An 18494-nucleotide genomic window follows, 5' to 3' on the forward strand; every position below is an offset into this window, starting at 1 on the left:
TATAGTTGGAAAATGTTGTTATTATATTATTATATAAGTAATAATATGACTTTATTTTAAAAAAAAAATTAACTATACGCATGTGGCGCATATATATATGTATAGGTATACGCACATTTTAAAAAATAATAATATATTAGGTATATGCGTAATGAATAATAATATGCGTATATTATGTGTATAATAGTATACTCGAAGGTTGCAGAGATCAAATTAAATTTGTATATACTTACCTAAGACATATAGTAAATAATATAACATACTTAATAGTGAACAATTATTCAATCAAGTGCGCGCAGTAATACTGAAAGAACAATAATTATAATTATTATTTAAGTATGGGTATATCTGTCGTAAAATATTATACTTGTATGTCGTAGGCAGGTAGGTAGGTACTTATCTCATTCTATATATTAGACACATTATAGTGATAGATATCCTTTGGTGTAGGAGCGGTCAGTGCGGAGGTGTAAGTAATATTAGATTATTCACCGACATTATTGTGTCGAATAGGCCCGTAATAAAGTTATTAAAAAAAAAAGAAAACACTAAATAGGTTTGATTAATTTGTTGTAATTAATGTTACCAAACATTTCAATCTAGTTATCGTGGAAATCATGTCGAAACCATTTTAAACCAGATTTAAAATAGGTATACGACGCACCTAATAAGTATAACAATATCATTCAGTAATATTTAAATATTACCAAACTTTTGTTCGCTCTGAATAGTGAACATACCTATAACCTACCTAACCTAACCTATATATCGATCCGTTCGCTGCAGACCTGCAGTGGATATAATAAAAAATATTTATAATATTTCACTATTATTTTATTAATAACAAATTATATTCGGTTTAAACGTCACTATTTGTAATAAAAATTACAAGTAACACTATAATTTTAATGCCTTACTCGAGGACATTTTCGAGCAAAACAATTTAATGAGAGATGTAGGTAGACGCGCATGTACACTATTAGTGATGACGACTGCAGTTCTAATATAGCTATACATATACATCTATAAATATATTTGTGTACGTGTGTATATAATATATGTTACGCGTTGTAGTCGTTATACACGATTTAAACGTTTATGTTGAATGTAACTATATGTACCTACCTATGTATCTATCTACCTAACCTAACCTTTCCGTGAACCGTTATTTTAATCATCATTGAGATGTAGGTATAATATTATATATACGTACCGGAAAAATTGTGTTAAGGCAATTTAGTTAATTTGAAATCAAGTCGTGTACCCGAATTTAACCGAATATTCTTAATATTCGCACAGAGATGTAGAAATTATAACTCATACAATCTATAAGTTTAAAAATTAATGGCATTGTCCCGAATTACTTGCAGACGTATAAGTGACATGTCCCCATCATATATCCACATATTATAGGTATTATGTATAATATGTATTTGTAATTAGTGTCACTGAAACCTAAGAATTATTTGGTGGACGATACAAAATCGACTAAATTATATAAGGCCAAAATATAATTTATAAACTATAATACTATTATTTTTTTTTTTTCGTAAATTATATGTTTGAATTATCCTAAATTATCTTACTGTTGTGATTGTCGTTTGAATTCGAAAAACCACTTCTGACAATCAAAACTATTCAGATACTGGATTTCGTATAAATACCGATTTCTATAAATGTGAACGGGTTGTTTATTATTAGAAGACAATAAAGAATTGATTTTCTGATGAAGTACCATTATATGATAATATTTTACGTATTATTATAATAACATATTTTTAATACGATTATTGTGCAGAGGTGTATTTTTATTTTTCATGTTTATTGGACAACATAATAATATAGATTAAATTATTGCCATGTACAAATGTATATTTACATTCGATTATGTCTGTATATACAGACTTTTTTTTTATATTTTTATTTTTATATACTTGACAGTCTTGTTTAATCTGTGAAAATATGGTGTGTGCGTTATACATAAAATGTGGATGTTGTTATAAATTGAATAGGTGCTTATGGCGTATAGTGGCGCAATGTAAATTATGGTTCACATTAACTAGATTAGTCTTAAACCGAAAGAAGTTCATGTTGCTTTTACTTTACCGCCATTTCTAGTGCATACGTGTTAATAAAAATGCATTACTGTCGTTTAAAGGTTAACTGTAAAGCGGGAAACCTTCGAGTGTAGGTACCTATATAATATTATTTAAATCATAACTATTTTGTATATAGGTAGGCTTATAATATTATATTCATACTATACAGTAATACGTAATATTATGTATAATATATAGGTATATAAAATAAATCTACCATTAAGTATACATGCGATAGAGAATTAAACTATATAGGTATATAAACATGTAGCGTATTGATATGCAGCAGGTGCGTGGGTCACCAAATGGCGGACCAAATCGTTTTATTTTTTACTTATCTTATTATAAACACAAAAACTATGACAGAATGATTTTCAAACATATGTGTTTAAATTGTATTTAGAGGTTACATAGGGTCCGTAAAAAAAAAATGTTCACGGTCCGCCGTTTGGTGACCCCAAGCTGGTGTAGAGAATATGCACTTATATAATATATATATATATATATTATATTATATATACCTAATGGCTTATGGAAAATGTGTATATGTATAGGTATATACCGTGCAGCTGTAAATCTGTTATGCCGTACGCTTAATTTTGTATGCATTGGTTTCTTTTATAATATGCATCTACTGCACAAATATAAACATTATTATTGTAATTTAAAACCAAAACCCATTGATTATTATTATTATTATTTTTTTTTTTGAACCACATAAATATACAGTCAACGACGTAAAGTAAAAATCGATTTATAATGTTGCGTTTTCCCACTCTAATTTCAGATTGTAATTGACTTACATTGTTCTTGTCCAGAGCCTAATCGACGTACAAAATGTTATTAGCCCGGTTAATTGGATTCTACCTGATGAGTTTGTTTACCGTTAGTAGCTAGTATATACGAATTATTATTATCAATATAAAATATTATTACTGTCTGTGGTGGTTAAAATTATGTTTGCAAAAAAAAATATATATTTATATATGAAACTACAAGAATCTAGTTTGCAAGTCAACAAGATTACAAGATTATGTTTTCTAGATTAAACCAAAGACTCAAATCTATTTATCTTGCCTTATTATCATATAATTCTTATTTTGGGAGGTCGTCACGCGTAATGATAAATGAGAATTCTATTATTGCGTACAAAATAATGTTTATTATTTACATTTTAAAATAGTAAAATTCGTATTTTAACGAGTTTTTTAAATTATCATATCATACAAAGTCGAAACACTAATAACATATCAGCTACGAATTTCAGAGTAAAATTAAATTAAAATAATTTACAAATTCGTTTGGATTATATTGATTTTTAAACAAATTTTCAAAAATATTATAGACATACTATTTATGTCTTATTATACAAATACATATTATACCTAAATTATTAAACGTCTAATGCACGTTTCCCCTTGGAACATGTGTACACAGTTTCAAAAACCATCATATTTTATGTGGTATGTAATATGTATATAATATAATATACATTATACAATAATCATGCATATAATATAATATTATATAATAGATTTTTTAATTAATCTTATAATTACATCATATATTATAATATTGATATTATACACTAAACTTAAACATAATAAATACAATTACCTATAATAAAATTACTGCACAGATCTATTATTTGAAGATCAAAACTTATCGTTTATTACTACTATATTATTTATTATATTAATTCAATATTTATACTGTACACTGCAATATTGCAGTAAAGGAAGGATATAGTTATATTGCTTTTAATTTCTTCACTTATCGATATTAAATAAAACGTTTCAATCATTATTAAGTAGGTAATGACATCTTATAACGACAAACTATATAAGATAATATTAACTTGCATGTAACACAAATGTATATAATACCAGAAAAATTCAATCAAATTGTGGTATAAGGTGTCGCTTTAATTATAATATATATTATATACATTATAGTATTATACAATATAAACATTAATGTGTAGAATAATATAAAATAGCATTAAATTTGTGAAAGGTATACTATACGATGATTTCAAAACGATTTGTTTAAAGCAATATATCATACACACGGAAATTTATTTATGTACCTATATATTGTAATAATATAACTTTACTACACAACACCGGTAAATAAATTTCAAACGGTGTATGATATGTCGCCGGAATAACAGAACTCGTTAGATTTAAATGTAGATTTTTGGCACGGGTTTTTGATTACAAAATCTCTACACTCATCTCTATATTTGCATTCTGAAAGTGCAGCGCATGGTTAGTATAAATGATCAATCTCTTATTTGTCAGTATAGATAATACACAGTAATACATACTTAAGAATACCTATAATATACTTATACTAATAGCTAATAGTTTATTATTAGTTGTCTTAACTATTGTATAGTATAAAAATTTTACAAGATCTATCATTTTAATTTAATATAATATTTGGCACCGCAATTGTCTGCGTATTATATTATAACTATCGTGTATATATATAATGTACTCACTGTATATTCAATTTTTGTATAATTTAGTGTGTATATATTGTACTGTAAATCCAATTTATATAATATATTGTACATTATGTACATTGTATACTATATACTATTAAAAATGTATTAACAATTAAAATAAATAAATTATGATCGATATGGTTATTGATTTTTGTCTATTCAACTAATGTCTCAAGTGGCGAGTGTTAAAGCTAAAATCAGTTTGAAAAATAGTGGGTATAATATTTAATATAATATAATATATAACTGTGTACGAGACGTTTTGGCCTCTCGTTTAAGTCTCTACGCGCCGGAAATGTGATGTCGTTTCGTCAAGTTATTCATTTACTATCGGTCGTATAATATATAAATGTATATAATAATATATATATTTTTTAATGCGTCGTCGTCGGAGAATGTTAAAACACCATAAAGCACGTATTTATCGTATTTATGTTATATCGCCTGCATTAAAATAACGTCATCTCTATACGCGTAAAATATGTGCCGCGCAGTGTGTAAAATAAAAAAAAGCTCATCACCACCACGTCCGATGAGTCTAGTTTGTAAGATAAAGCGATTTTATATATATATATACATAAGCACACACGCACATATTTATGTCATAATATGTACGTAGGTATGTGTTGCACGTGTGACGGTATATAATATAATAACATATAATGTCTCGGTCGTGTTTTCAAGTAAAAGTTGGCAAAGATATTTTTCATTCGAGATAGCGAGAACATCTATAGGAACACACATACTCATAATTTAATACGTAATAAACGCAATGAGAAGCTATTATTTTTATTGCGGACCGCCGCATAGGTTAGGTACCTGTACATAAAAACGGCCGGTGCCCATCCCTTTATAACACATATTCGTCGTCCGCCGCCAGCACGCGGTCTCCGCACGAGCTGCTGGCTGCAAATGAATTAAAATCCGACCGCACATTACCTATTTTATTATATGTTTATATATATTATTATACATATAATATTATAGATGCGTTGTTATGCGCGTGCATCTCTAATGAAGAACGGACGCGACTACATATAATGATATATTGTAAGCAATATTTGTCCGATTGTCCATTGTAGATAGAAAAACTAATAATAATAACCGTAATAATAATAAATACATTTGCGAAACAATTATGTGTTGCGCCGTCGCTGCCGTCACAGTTATAAGTGTTATGACCGTCAGACCGTATACATACATTGTGCGTTAGTGCAGTCTCGAAGGATGTAAAACGGTCGTAAAACTCTTTTGGTCGCGTTACAAAAAGGAAAAAAAAATGCCGTCACTTATAAATGTAGTTAAAATGCACACGCGCTGCCGGATATTGTTGTATGCGTATGACGTGCGTATTTATGATCTATAGACCGTGGTATTTCTCAGAGTGACAGCCTCCCCAGCCGGATGTATATATTATTGTAAATCAGTTTTAAACTTATACGGCACACGTTGTTGCAAATAACCTGCGATGTTTTGAGTTCAAAAAGCTTTTCGTGCGCATACGACGCGTGTACGCGTATAATACATTATATCTTTATATGGATTTAAAACATAGTTTAAACTGTATTATATGACGTATGCGCAGCGAGTGCGTCGGACAATTTATCGGTACTCGTTTTCTGCATCGGCGCCGCGGCCGCCGCCACCATCGCCGTCGAAGTTGGGTATTAGCCACATATGATATATTTAGATTTTCCGACCACCTAGTAAGCATGCCATATAGCTGATTATATATTACAATGAATAACAAATTAAATTTCAGGATATTATTTATACATACATTAATTCATTTATATCATATACATATTATTATAATAGCCATATAGGTATACTATCTAGATTATAGATATGAATAATATAATAAACTATGACATAAAATTTATATAGCACTATTATTTTTTTATTCCAGTTATTCTTACTAGTTGATGTTTATAAGAAATACTTACATTTTTGTACTGTCAGTATATTTGTCTTACTAAACTATTCATATAGGTACTATTTAAAAAAAAGTTGATATCATTTTTTTTATAATCGTATTAATTTAAAGCAGTACGGTGTGATTACTATATTGGTATTAAATAATTTTAAATAAATATTTGGTTACGAAATCATCCATAATATTATTTACTCGCCATTAAATATCGCATATTCTATTGCATTAATTTTAAAGCAGTTTTTAGTGTTAGTGTGCACATATGTATTATAAATTATCTACTTAAAGTCAAAATTTAAGCTTTTACCATTTGTAAACATGTTGAAAAATAAGGTATTACTAGTTTTCATTTATGGAAATAAGCACAATCCGCGATTAGCTCGACTCATTCACTAACAATTATTTATGATATTTCTTGGTGAAATTATTAATTGTGTCGATAGTGCGGACTACAAACCATATTGCTTAATGTTTTATAACCATAAATTACTTACATCGTAAAAGTATACAAATTAATTACATAAAGAAGAATTGGATGGGTGACAGCTCTAATATTCTATTCATATACAATAACATGCGAAACAACTTTAGTATCCATATAATAACCATAAATTACAATATCCAATGCTATAATCGTTCAAGACCTACAATTTATGCTACTTGCAATTTTATTTTTTACAACTTTCAAGGATTTGAGGTTATAAAATAGCAGAATCGTGGTTAACTAATTCCGTTAATTTTCATGCTCAGACTTAAACGAAATCCTTCAATACTACTTTGACATCGCTTTACTATATATTTCTTGGTAAAGAAAAATCTGATTTATAGCACTAACAATAACCTATTCAATACAAGTATCTAAACATTCTAAACCACTATACATACTTTAAACATACATAATAATATAATTTATAAAAATCACGTTATACTTAGAAATTATTAGGTAAATTATAAATTAAAGAATAAGAATCACATACGTGCAATCGATGATAGATATAGAAACAATCACATTTTCCAACTACACTGCGACGTCTATCGAATGAGCGATATAAAATAGTAATTATAGATAATATTTTTAGACGCATAAAATTTGCATTACTAAAAAACAAGAAAAAAATTAATTTACATCATTTTAAAATAACGAATAAATATTTTGTTTTCAAACTTATATACCTACTTAATTAAAATGTATGTATTTTAAGTCATTCATCAATCAAGTTGATCTTAATAAAGATAAATTAAGATATATCATTGTAATAAAATTATTAACATGTATCTACGTAAAGTAAAATAAGAAAACGTATTAAGTAAACTGTGATTGTAATAGTAATAACGCGTATACGGTAACGGTATACTATATTGGTGTAAAAATAAATAATATTTCAGTTATAGTATTAAAAAATGAACAAATCAACAATTTCATAATCAAGTAATTTCACTTTTTATGTGCTGTATGTATGAGTAGGTACCTACCTACTTATGTGAGTTCTATGAAATTCTAATAATTATAAGTTGTAACTAAAAAAGTGTGGAACATAGATTACCAAAAAATAAATGTGGCGCTTATTACACGTCAAGATAAATTATTTTATACATCGTCGTAGATTATACACGTAATACGCACTTAAATGCATGCGCCTATATTATATTGGTGTCGCAAATAATTGGACTAAAATTTGTACAACATATATCATCTTCTAGATATTTTCGTACTACTATTGATTGTAGAATGGTACTACTTATTTCTCCGAGTTCTACAACGAATTCTCAAAACCTCAGGCTCATATCATATAATACCTATATAATATATTATGTATAAAATAGATAACTCCTCACACCACTGTGACTTTACACATGGATAGATATACGGAGTACACATACGTCGCGTCGCGGTCATTCGCAGAGGAGAACAAAAGCGCCGTACTATAGCATACAATATCGTTTCCCGAGATCTGTCGATCGGATGCACATAATATACAATACATAGGTAGGTGCCTAGCTACTACCTATATAGGTATACCTATATGCTTGCGTTCGAAAAGGAAGACGAATTTACAACACGCGTCGTACTGACGGACGTCTACGGATTTATGCGCCGGTCGTATTTGACGAGGTTGAAAAACCCACGAGTCCACGATGACGGTCGCCGAACGCCTGACTGTACAGCAATAGTAATAATAATAATATGTATTGTAACCGCGTTATCTGTGTCCCTTATCAACGAGACTCGCGGGTTACGTCATCACGGTGACGCAGGTCATCGACTATAATGCTATATTATACGCGTATAACATAGCACATAGCTGATAGGTATATACCTATCCTATATAATATGTGAATATACCGAGGTATGTGATATTATATTATTATGGGTAGTCGTGATGCGCGCGTAACACTATATATACATAAATCATTGACGGTCGTCGATACGTATTTATTTTCGAGACAATTTTTTTTTATTTCTCCCCGCATGGGACTGCCCGTTCGGCACCGCGGTAGCGGTATACACGGGTATAATAGGTATACATAATATATATATATATAAGTACTACGCGTAGTTATTTGCGGCGGGCGCCCGGGGGCCATCGATTACCATCCGGGACGCGCGGCGGCCGTAAACAACTATTAGGAAAGTAGGCTGTGTCTAAACTCTAAAGATATATAATATATATAGGAACCCGCGGTGAACAGCAGCAGAAACAGTCATGTATAATATATATATATGTATAAAGCTGCATTTATGTACCCTCTACGCGCGTATACAGAATAGTATAATGTATGTTTTATTTATATCGATTGATGCGCTCGTACGTGTACGATTGCAACTTTTTGCCGCGACGATTAGCCGGACGACACGACTTTATGCTAATCGGCCACGATTTCCCGTCATCGATCGCGCGTTCCGCGAAGACAAGCAACAAGTAAAAACACCGTGTCACAGAACGTCCAAACCTTATTTTATTATATATTTCCTAATTGTGCTGTACCACCTATATTGTGTATAGTATATAATATAGGTAGGTACACGCACATAATGGGTAATATAGTAGTAGTGTAATCGGGTTGTAGTGTATGAGTGTAAAACAATAGGCAATATACCATAGCTCCTCTGCATATACGATAAAATAGCAAGTACCCGTATAATACGTACAGTCATTGCACTTTAACTCCGCAGAGTAAGTGCATATAACCGCTGCAGTGGAAGTGCAGCGAAAAGAAAACGGTCAGAAACTCGAGTGGTGTACATATTATTATATTATATCCACTGCAGTGTGGTATTTCTGCAGGTTGTCTGCAGTTATTATCGATGACGAGAATCGTTGCACGATATTTTCAACAGACCATTGTCAATTATACATGTATACACGGTCGATGAATACGTCATCATAAACTGTTTCAGTTTATAGGTTGGGTCAGCTCGATTTATAAGCGTTATGCTGTCTAGCTTATGACGGACACGTCTTATTGTAACATATAATATGTATTATTTTCAACCTTTTTCGAAATAATATATATCGAACGGTCTTCGATTATAAAATAATCACACTGTATACACTGCAGTGACCAATCAAATCGTTACCATAAACATGTACACGCCGAGTGCTTGGTTAGGACCTTTGAACCAAATTGTATATGTGTGTGTGTTTATGCTCGCGCGCAGTAGCAATATTTTATTATTGTCTCTATCGTCCGACAATACAATGCTGTTTATCTCATATGCGTTCCCTCTACGGTACGAGAAGTACCTTATAGCCTATCTCTCGCGTGCCCCGCGAAACATCATTATCAGCTGATATCGCACATGACCCCCAAAGACCCGGCGACGGAGACGACGACCTAGAAAACACGCGTTAAAAACTTGCGCATATCGCGGTATATATGAATACTCTAGTTTACACCTATACACCGGGTAAAAGGTATGCACGAGAGAGGTTCGCTATAATGTAAGAGTAAGACCATAAATTGTAAACAAAGGGGCAACAAAATGCGTATTATTATTATTAATATATATTATATATACCTATGTATATTGTATAGGTACACCTTGAGGATTTCCATCGTATACCCATAATATAATATATACGTATTATATTATAGCAGTAATATTATGGTATATAAACCTATACTATCGTGCGCACGTCGATATTTTATGTGTTCCGGTCGGTATAGATACAAAACCGGTAGCCATCGCCTTCCAATAGTTATTATTGTATACCTACTATTATATATGGTTTTTCGTATGATTTTATTTTTAAAGGAATATTTAAAAAAATATGTACACGTTTTGATGAAAATATGATTGCATGCGAGTTGGGTTACTTAGTTAGGTAAACCTAAATTATTTTTTTTTTAATTTTTAATATTGTTTTATATATCATCAAACGATGTTTACAATCGTTTTGTTAGTTATCTATACCAAATCGCTATATGATTGCAAAAGTTATCAAATTATTTATTAAAAAGTTATATTCATTCTGAAGCAAAGTTTCCTTCAAGATTGTAGTTAAAAATAATAATTTAAACCTTCAACAATGAGGACAACAGAAGCATGTGAATCCTTTCATCTATACCTAAAACGAACAGACAGTCCTAGCTAAGTCTATATTGAAATGAGGAGGAACCCAACTGATATAATACGATTTTTAACACATGTGATTTGTGCGGTATATCAGTAAATGTACACACACATGTGAGAAGTAAATACAGGATATTTATTAGACCTTGGTTTAAAAACATAGCAAATTGAGCATTTGTTTTGGAAATATCATATAAAATTAAGATTTCACATAACATTATGAGCTAATTACAAACAATTGTTGAAATGTCGTTATTTTCGAATAAGACACGTATAATAATATAGTATAGGTGCAGTCAATATATCCGAATACTATATCGTCTATATCGCACAACAGTGCCATACCGGCAGTAAATTATATTATGTGTAGTGTGTACAATATTGTCAATATTACAATACCGCGGTTGGTATGGAAACCGAGACACACGGTGCGTTTCGAAATAGATTTTATTATTTCAAAAAGATAATACGGCTAATGAGATTTTCGATTGCATCCAATATGACCGAGTTTCGTTTTACAATAATAAAACAATAACACAATATCAGCTATCGACGTGCAGTAGTTATATGAGCTAAAATATCGACAGACTGTAATAATTTTCCAATTATTACACACACACTCACATATATATGTATATAAATATAAATTATATATATTTTATATACTTACATGCATATTATAATGGTCGATAGCGGAACAATGACGGCTGGAGACAAAAAATATGATACATCCCGTTGACTGAATGACAAGACCGTCGCTGTATATCAATTGTGCAATTCTAAACAATTGCGTAACAGAATGTACCTATTTCGAGTATAACACTTTATTTATAACATTTATTTTTCGGTGCCGAATTTAGCAGCCAGCGGTGTAAAACACAAAAATATAATAACACTAATCAGAAGATACGGGCTACCCGTGTTGTATGTGGTTCGTCACAGCCTCTGGCAATTGTAACGTTTATTGAAGCCTAAAACTCGTACATGATAATCACTTAAAATTAGGCGTTATTATTATAACAACGCGATACTGATGAGAAAACACGCGGATTCGGTGTATCGTATATTATTATCGTTAAGCAATCGACTTATGTGTCGTTTAACACTACATAAAAGTTATTATAACAGCCGTGTATGTTTTGCGCTTTCCTGCACTTGATATGATGTTCTTCATGACATCATACGACGGACGAAATTAGACGAATATTTATAGTAAGGGATATTATTATTATGTGAGAAAAATAATCATATTAGTGTTGGTATTATAGGTACTTGAAAATATACTTCGGAAGTTCGGAATTGAGTTCAAATATATTTTATATCAATCACCCAGGTTTTTTTTATTTTTGGATTAGAAAATATAATATAACTATACGGTGTTATATCATTTATATTCGTACACATTTTGGATCAATACGGATTTGTAATTTGTTATTTATATTAGTCCAGTTATATTTACTGAAATCGTAGTATTTGATGTTACTGCAATATATGATTCTATCACCGACGATTTATATATACATAATTAGAAAACATACGTTTAACGATCCCAAAAAGTTAGTTTAGGGCCCAAAAACGATAATAGAAAGATTATGAGTTATGTCGATTTACATGAATACGTGACCGATATATTATGATTTATATTGTATATTGTATTATGTTTTAATTCAATTTTGATTTTCCTGGAATAGAAAACGAAAACAAATATATTTCACCAGAAATTTTTATAGGGCCATGTTTATTGATTGGTGTAGTCTGTCTGGGAGAGTGAAAGCGACGTTTGTATTATTGCGTTTAACCTACATATGACCTGCAATGTCCGTTATTGTTTCCTAGTGTACCTACCTATATTAAATCTGAAGTTTGACCACCCCACAATTTTGGGCCAGTGAATCTTTAAACTACCGGTCTATTGTTTCTTGTGTACAATATGTCAATATCACTACTAACTAGCTGTATTGTGTCAGTACATTATATACGTTGAATATGAGCTCAAGGTTTTTCATACAATTATTCATATCCACGCCGTTTATTGCGACAAAAATATTGTAGGTAAGTTAATATAGAGGTGCATACAGTATTACATTTCATTATAATTTAAATCATTTATTTTTGATGGTTTTTTTTAGATAACTATACCTATTTTCTACATTTACAACTTAAATCTGCTATAAAATTTACATGTAAACGTACGAATTGAACATAATAGTTTATAAATGATAATCATTTTGGTAATTTATTAGAAAATATATAGTAAAAATAGTAGTACCTACCTACTTATATTATTTCACAATCATGGTTAAAATATTATACAAACATTAATAAATTACCATAGCCGTTTAGTTTAGTTAATATATCTCAATCGTATTGGACTTAAATTATATAATTTTATGTATTAATGATACTCGTATTACACAAATATATTTTCATCAAAATATAGTAAAAAAAAAAATTGTGCTTTTGTTGTATTTATTAAAAATAAATAAATATGTTTTTGTGATATAAATATATAAGCATGTAAATATTTTTCATCAAAATGAGTAAACCTGTTATATTAGGTTACCATTACTGTTAAACCACTTAGGTATGTACTGAATAAGTACATTCAACAATTATGTAAGTATAAATTATGTATTTAATCGTAAGTTCATATGAATAAAAACTTGGATTTTTCATTTATTAAAAATATGTATATGATGATGTCTATAATCAGTGACATAACTCAAGTAAGAATACTATATAATATGATAAAACTATACTAAATAATGTTTATGTATATATTTCACGACTAACCTTCTCAATAGTTTTCATATTTATCGTTAATGTTTAGACGTTTCGTCTCAATTGTTCGTTTCCACTAAAATGCATAATAGCCGTGTATTTGAATGTTGTCTAGATAATTGGAGTTAATATGCTTAAAAAAATATAACTTGTCAATTAACAAACTCCAAGAATAGATCGGAGTGCATCGAAGTTTTTTGCTTTTTTATTGTATAGGTAATTAATCGTAATTAAAAAAAAAAAAAAAAAAAAAAAAAATAGGTATATATAAATAAGTAGATTAATAAGATTTTCAATAAATAGTTTACAATATTAATACAATAAGACAACAAGTTGAAAAAAATGATTTTTCGTGATTTAATATTGCTTTGATCATTTATAAGTGAAGAACATATTATAGTTATAAATATGCAGAAGAAAAATACGAATTTTAGGATATACTTGCAATATTTAATGAATCAGTTTTTGATGTTTTTATGTCTTGTCTAATTTCTCAGATAAAATTATATAATTTTCAAAATATATTTTTAACTGGAGACTTTAACGCACAAAAATATTATTAACTACAAACTTAAAATACATATATATATCATACAATGATTAATGAAACATTGAATGTTGACTGTTAAAAACTAATTAAAAGATAGGATTTTTAAAAAAAGAATACACTTAGACAGCAAATTGTCTAGAAATACACACTGTAGACCCTCGATTATTAGAAATTAATGACTTAGAAGACCAACCAGGATGCGCTGAACGAGAGTGTATCAGGTGATCAGGAACAGAGAGAAAATACATCGCCATAGAGATTGGATATTGTTTAGGTACCTAATTATATGTAATTATCATTAAATGAAGTTGATTATGAATAAGAAAAAAAGAAACAGTATATAATGTGAATAGACAGAAAGAAGTCCAATACATTTTATATGGTAACTAGTTCAAAATAATAAAGACGTCGCATCATCGATGTAGAGTCGTCGTTAACAAATCTCTAACGACTCAAGCACCAACGCAAGTATGCGCGTTGTGCGTTGTACACAAGGAGGTAGAAATTAACAAGTGTGTATATAATATAAATTATATCGATTCATTCATAGTGTATGTTATATTATATAATATATATCAATAAGTCTCATGATGAATTTTAATTGTATCGAGTGTTATACAGTGACGACATTGTGTATTACTGCCGATGTGTTAAAGATGAGAAAAGTATCAATAAGAAAAGTCTATATACCTACACCGAAACTCAATTAAAATACAGTGAACACGTCTTGATTATAATACTGACGTTCTTTCTCAATAGGTTTGTAGACAGAATATCCTCGTAAACGGGGTTTCCATCGGTATGGAATGGAACTTAAACCTTAGCAGGCCTACGACGCTGTGTGATTTAGTCCAATCGAGCGATTGTGGTATTAAATACCATTGGAGTAAATGTTTCCGTAATTCGAGTTAAGTACGTATTAATATTATAATAACTTTTTATAAGTATATTTTATAATATAAGTTTAACCTCAAGTTGGTGAGCGGGTTCGTTTCTATGTTACTCGAAGAGTCAAACTTTAGATCACAGGCAAACAAAACACTATCGGTCAGTGGATTGAGTTTTATTTTATGAAAACCTCATAGTACGTACTGTAGTTAACGTTATACAAGTTCAATTAGCGCAGACACACGCAAATCGCAGTAGATACCAATAATTGTTTTATATTACGTACACTTAGGTAGGTTGATTATTCAGATAATCGATTATAATTTTGATTTAATTTTATCGTTTATTTTCCAGCTTTTATGAAATGTGATTAATCATATTATAATGATCGATTAATATCGATTACCTAATCAAAATGTAATTAATCGAAATATCAAATTGAGCCTATTATCGTGACCAGATGATCGTTTAGGTATCTATTAGGTACTTATTTTATTTATAAGTTGAATGTATTTTATATTCTATTCTATTAATACTCATCGTTTGTGCACTTAGTCGTAATAATCGACTATTGGTAAAAATCGGTTTACGATGAATATTATTCGTTGGAAAATCAATACCTATTATTGATAAACACATGAGTTTACTTATCAATAAATCTAAAATATAATCGAGTAAAACGTACTATTAAAAATCGGTTGTTGAAAATCGAACGGACCATAAGGTGTACGCCACTGCTGCACATAACTGCTGATTTATAATACGTATTTTATCAATCACTGAAAATATCGTACAGCTTGCGTTTTACACGTAAATTTCGGTGAAACACCAATCGTTGAAAAATCGTCGGTTTACGTGTTCACGTCCCGCCGAACTCATTACTCCGGCCCACACGTCGCAGCCGCATATACGTGCCTGCAGTACCTACTATAAATTTCCACGACGGCGCAATAAATTCGCTTGGAGGTGAAATATAGAGCGTCCGCCACCACCCACGCGCGTTCCGCTGAGAGGCCGTGTAGTCGTACCTATAAGGCCATATCACAACGTCCGAGCTTATGTTCCGTACGCTATACGCATACATATTCCTCTTCTACCAGCAATATATTTTACGAGTGTTAGTATAAAATAATATATTATAATGATTTTCAGGAATTTTAAATTTTTTACACCAATCATTCTATAATTCAGTATTATAAATTACGCGTAGACAATCGGGTTTTTTCCTATATAGACAGCAGCAATCGTGTAATACCCAACGTTATATGGTTTAAAATTAAATTGCATTTGTCTTATTATTTAGTTATTTACTTTACTAAAAGAATATGAATAGACGAAGATGCTCCTTCCTACAAATTTAAATTAAATTTTTTCATAGACTGATTTAATTATGAGCTATTATTAGATTTTATAACAAATAACTTTAAAAATCTTTTACAACATTTTATGCCTATTAATCCTAATAATATTATGTATGTTTTGAAAGCCACTGTAGTATATATGTTGAACTTTATAGAAAGTATTAGAAGAGTTACAAATAAAAAAAACAGCCTCAAGTAAATGTCCTATCGATACGCCGACTATCTGCAATTAATTTTGTTTATTACTTGTTATGGAAACTTAAATAAAAAAAAAACGTGGTTTATTATGAATCACGCCTTATATGTGCCATCCTGCTTAAACAGTTAAACACCACAAGGCACTATCGTACGTACAACGATATATTATATTATTATGATTATTTGTTTTCGTAACGAATCGTCAAAATCAGACGAGGGATTTGCATAAAAAACTAATTTTCACTGCGCGCCCAGTGCGAGTACATCATAGTATTATATAGCTACGTCAGGGAGAACACAACATCTGTACCTACAAAACATCTGAATAATATCATCATATCGGCGAAATCGCGATGGTCTCATAAATAAATAAATATTATAGTCAGATTTTGTACCAGATTCTAGAAATATCCCGTACATCGTCAAACGATGAGATTTGCATAATATACTAAACGCATTTAAGCTTAACTGGTAATATATTATGTATAATGTCTTTTAGATTTTAAGTCATATTTTAATAAAATTATGCAGTTCTCACGTCGCCGGCGGGACGTGCGACGTGTGCGTAATAACGGAGCGCATCACGTTACGCACGACGACCTTATATACCTGCGCCCCTTTTATAGACGACTTCTTCGAGAGAAATTTTCCCTTCTGTGGCCTCGGGTGGCGTGTCGGTGTTCGACTATAACTTTTGAACGACCATAACACCGCCACCGTTTGAATTGCGTTCGGATAACGACGACGAGACGCGACGATTATACGGCTCGTGTAGGAGGTACGCAGTTAATACCTGTAGCTTCGTCGTCTCTCGCTCGCTGGCGAACACATATACGCAGCAGTGTTAGAAACGACGACATAACCGTTTATTATATATATTTCGTTTTCGTTTCCACGCCCGACCGTATGGAGCGGCAGAGTAGCATAAGAAAAATCGTACACACATATATACACAGATAGTGTGATGGTCAAGTGTGTGTGCGGGACCGTGCGCGCTTTCTAAAAAAAAAAAAAAAATATTATTATTATGGAAAAGCGGAGGACGAATAAAAAAAAAAAAAATTGAAGAATAAGTGAAGAAATAAAAAAAAACCGCAGGCGCTGGCCGGCCAGGTCGTGCTTGTGCATTTCGTATGACCCTCTCGCACATTTGTGACCTTATATACTATATAGTATACTTATATTATACGTATATACACCGGTTGCAGGTACATATAACATTATATATAGGTATGCGTATTAAGATATACGACTATATATAGCGGCGTGTATACGAGCGCACAATATTATATTTATTTATTATTATTATTTTCAGATTTGTCGATGATGATGATAGTGCGGCGATGATGACAGAGCGGCTGATATAAACGCGCGCAAATCCGGAGGTGTTTTTCGACCACGACACCCTCTATATACGCATATACGCCTATGTACGACGCGTAATGCGAAGATCACGATCACGATCTCTTCACACGTATGCCTGTATAATATATAATATTATATTATACGCGTTGCCCAGAACTATATGGAAGCGTTATTAGAGACGTATGTTCACACCGCGCCAACGTAATTCGCTCAGACACCCATCACCGCGTA

Source organism: Aphis gossypii, chromosome 2 (genome assembly GCF_020184175.1).
Source record: "Aphis gossypii isolate Hap1 chromosome 2, ASM2018417v2, whole genome shotgun sequence".
Classification (NCBI taxonomy): Eukaryota; Metazoa; Arthropoda; class Insecta; order Hemiptera; family Aphididae; genus Aphis; species Aphis gossypii.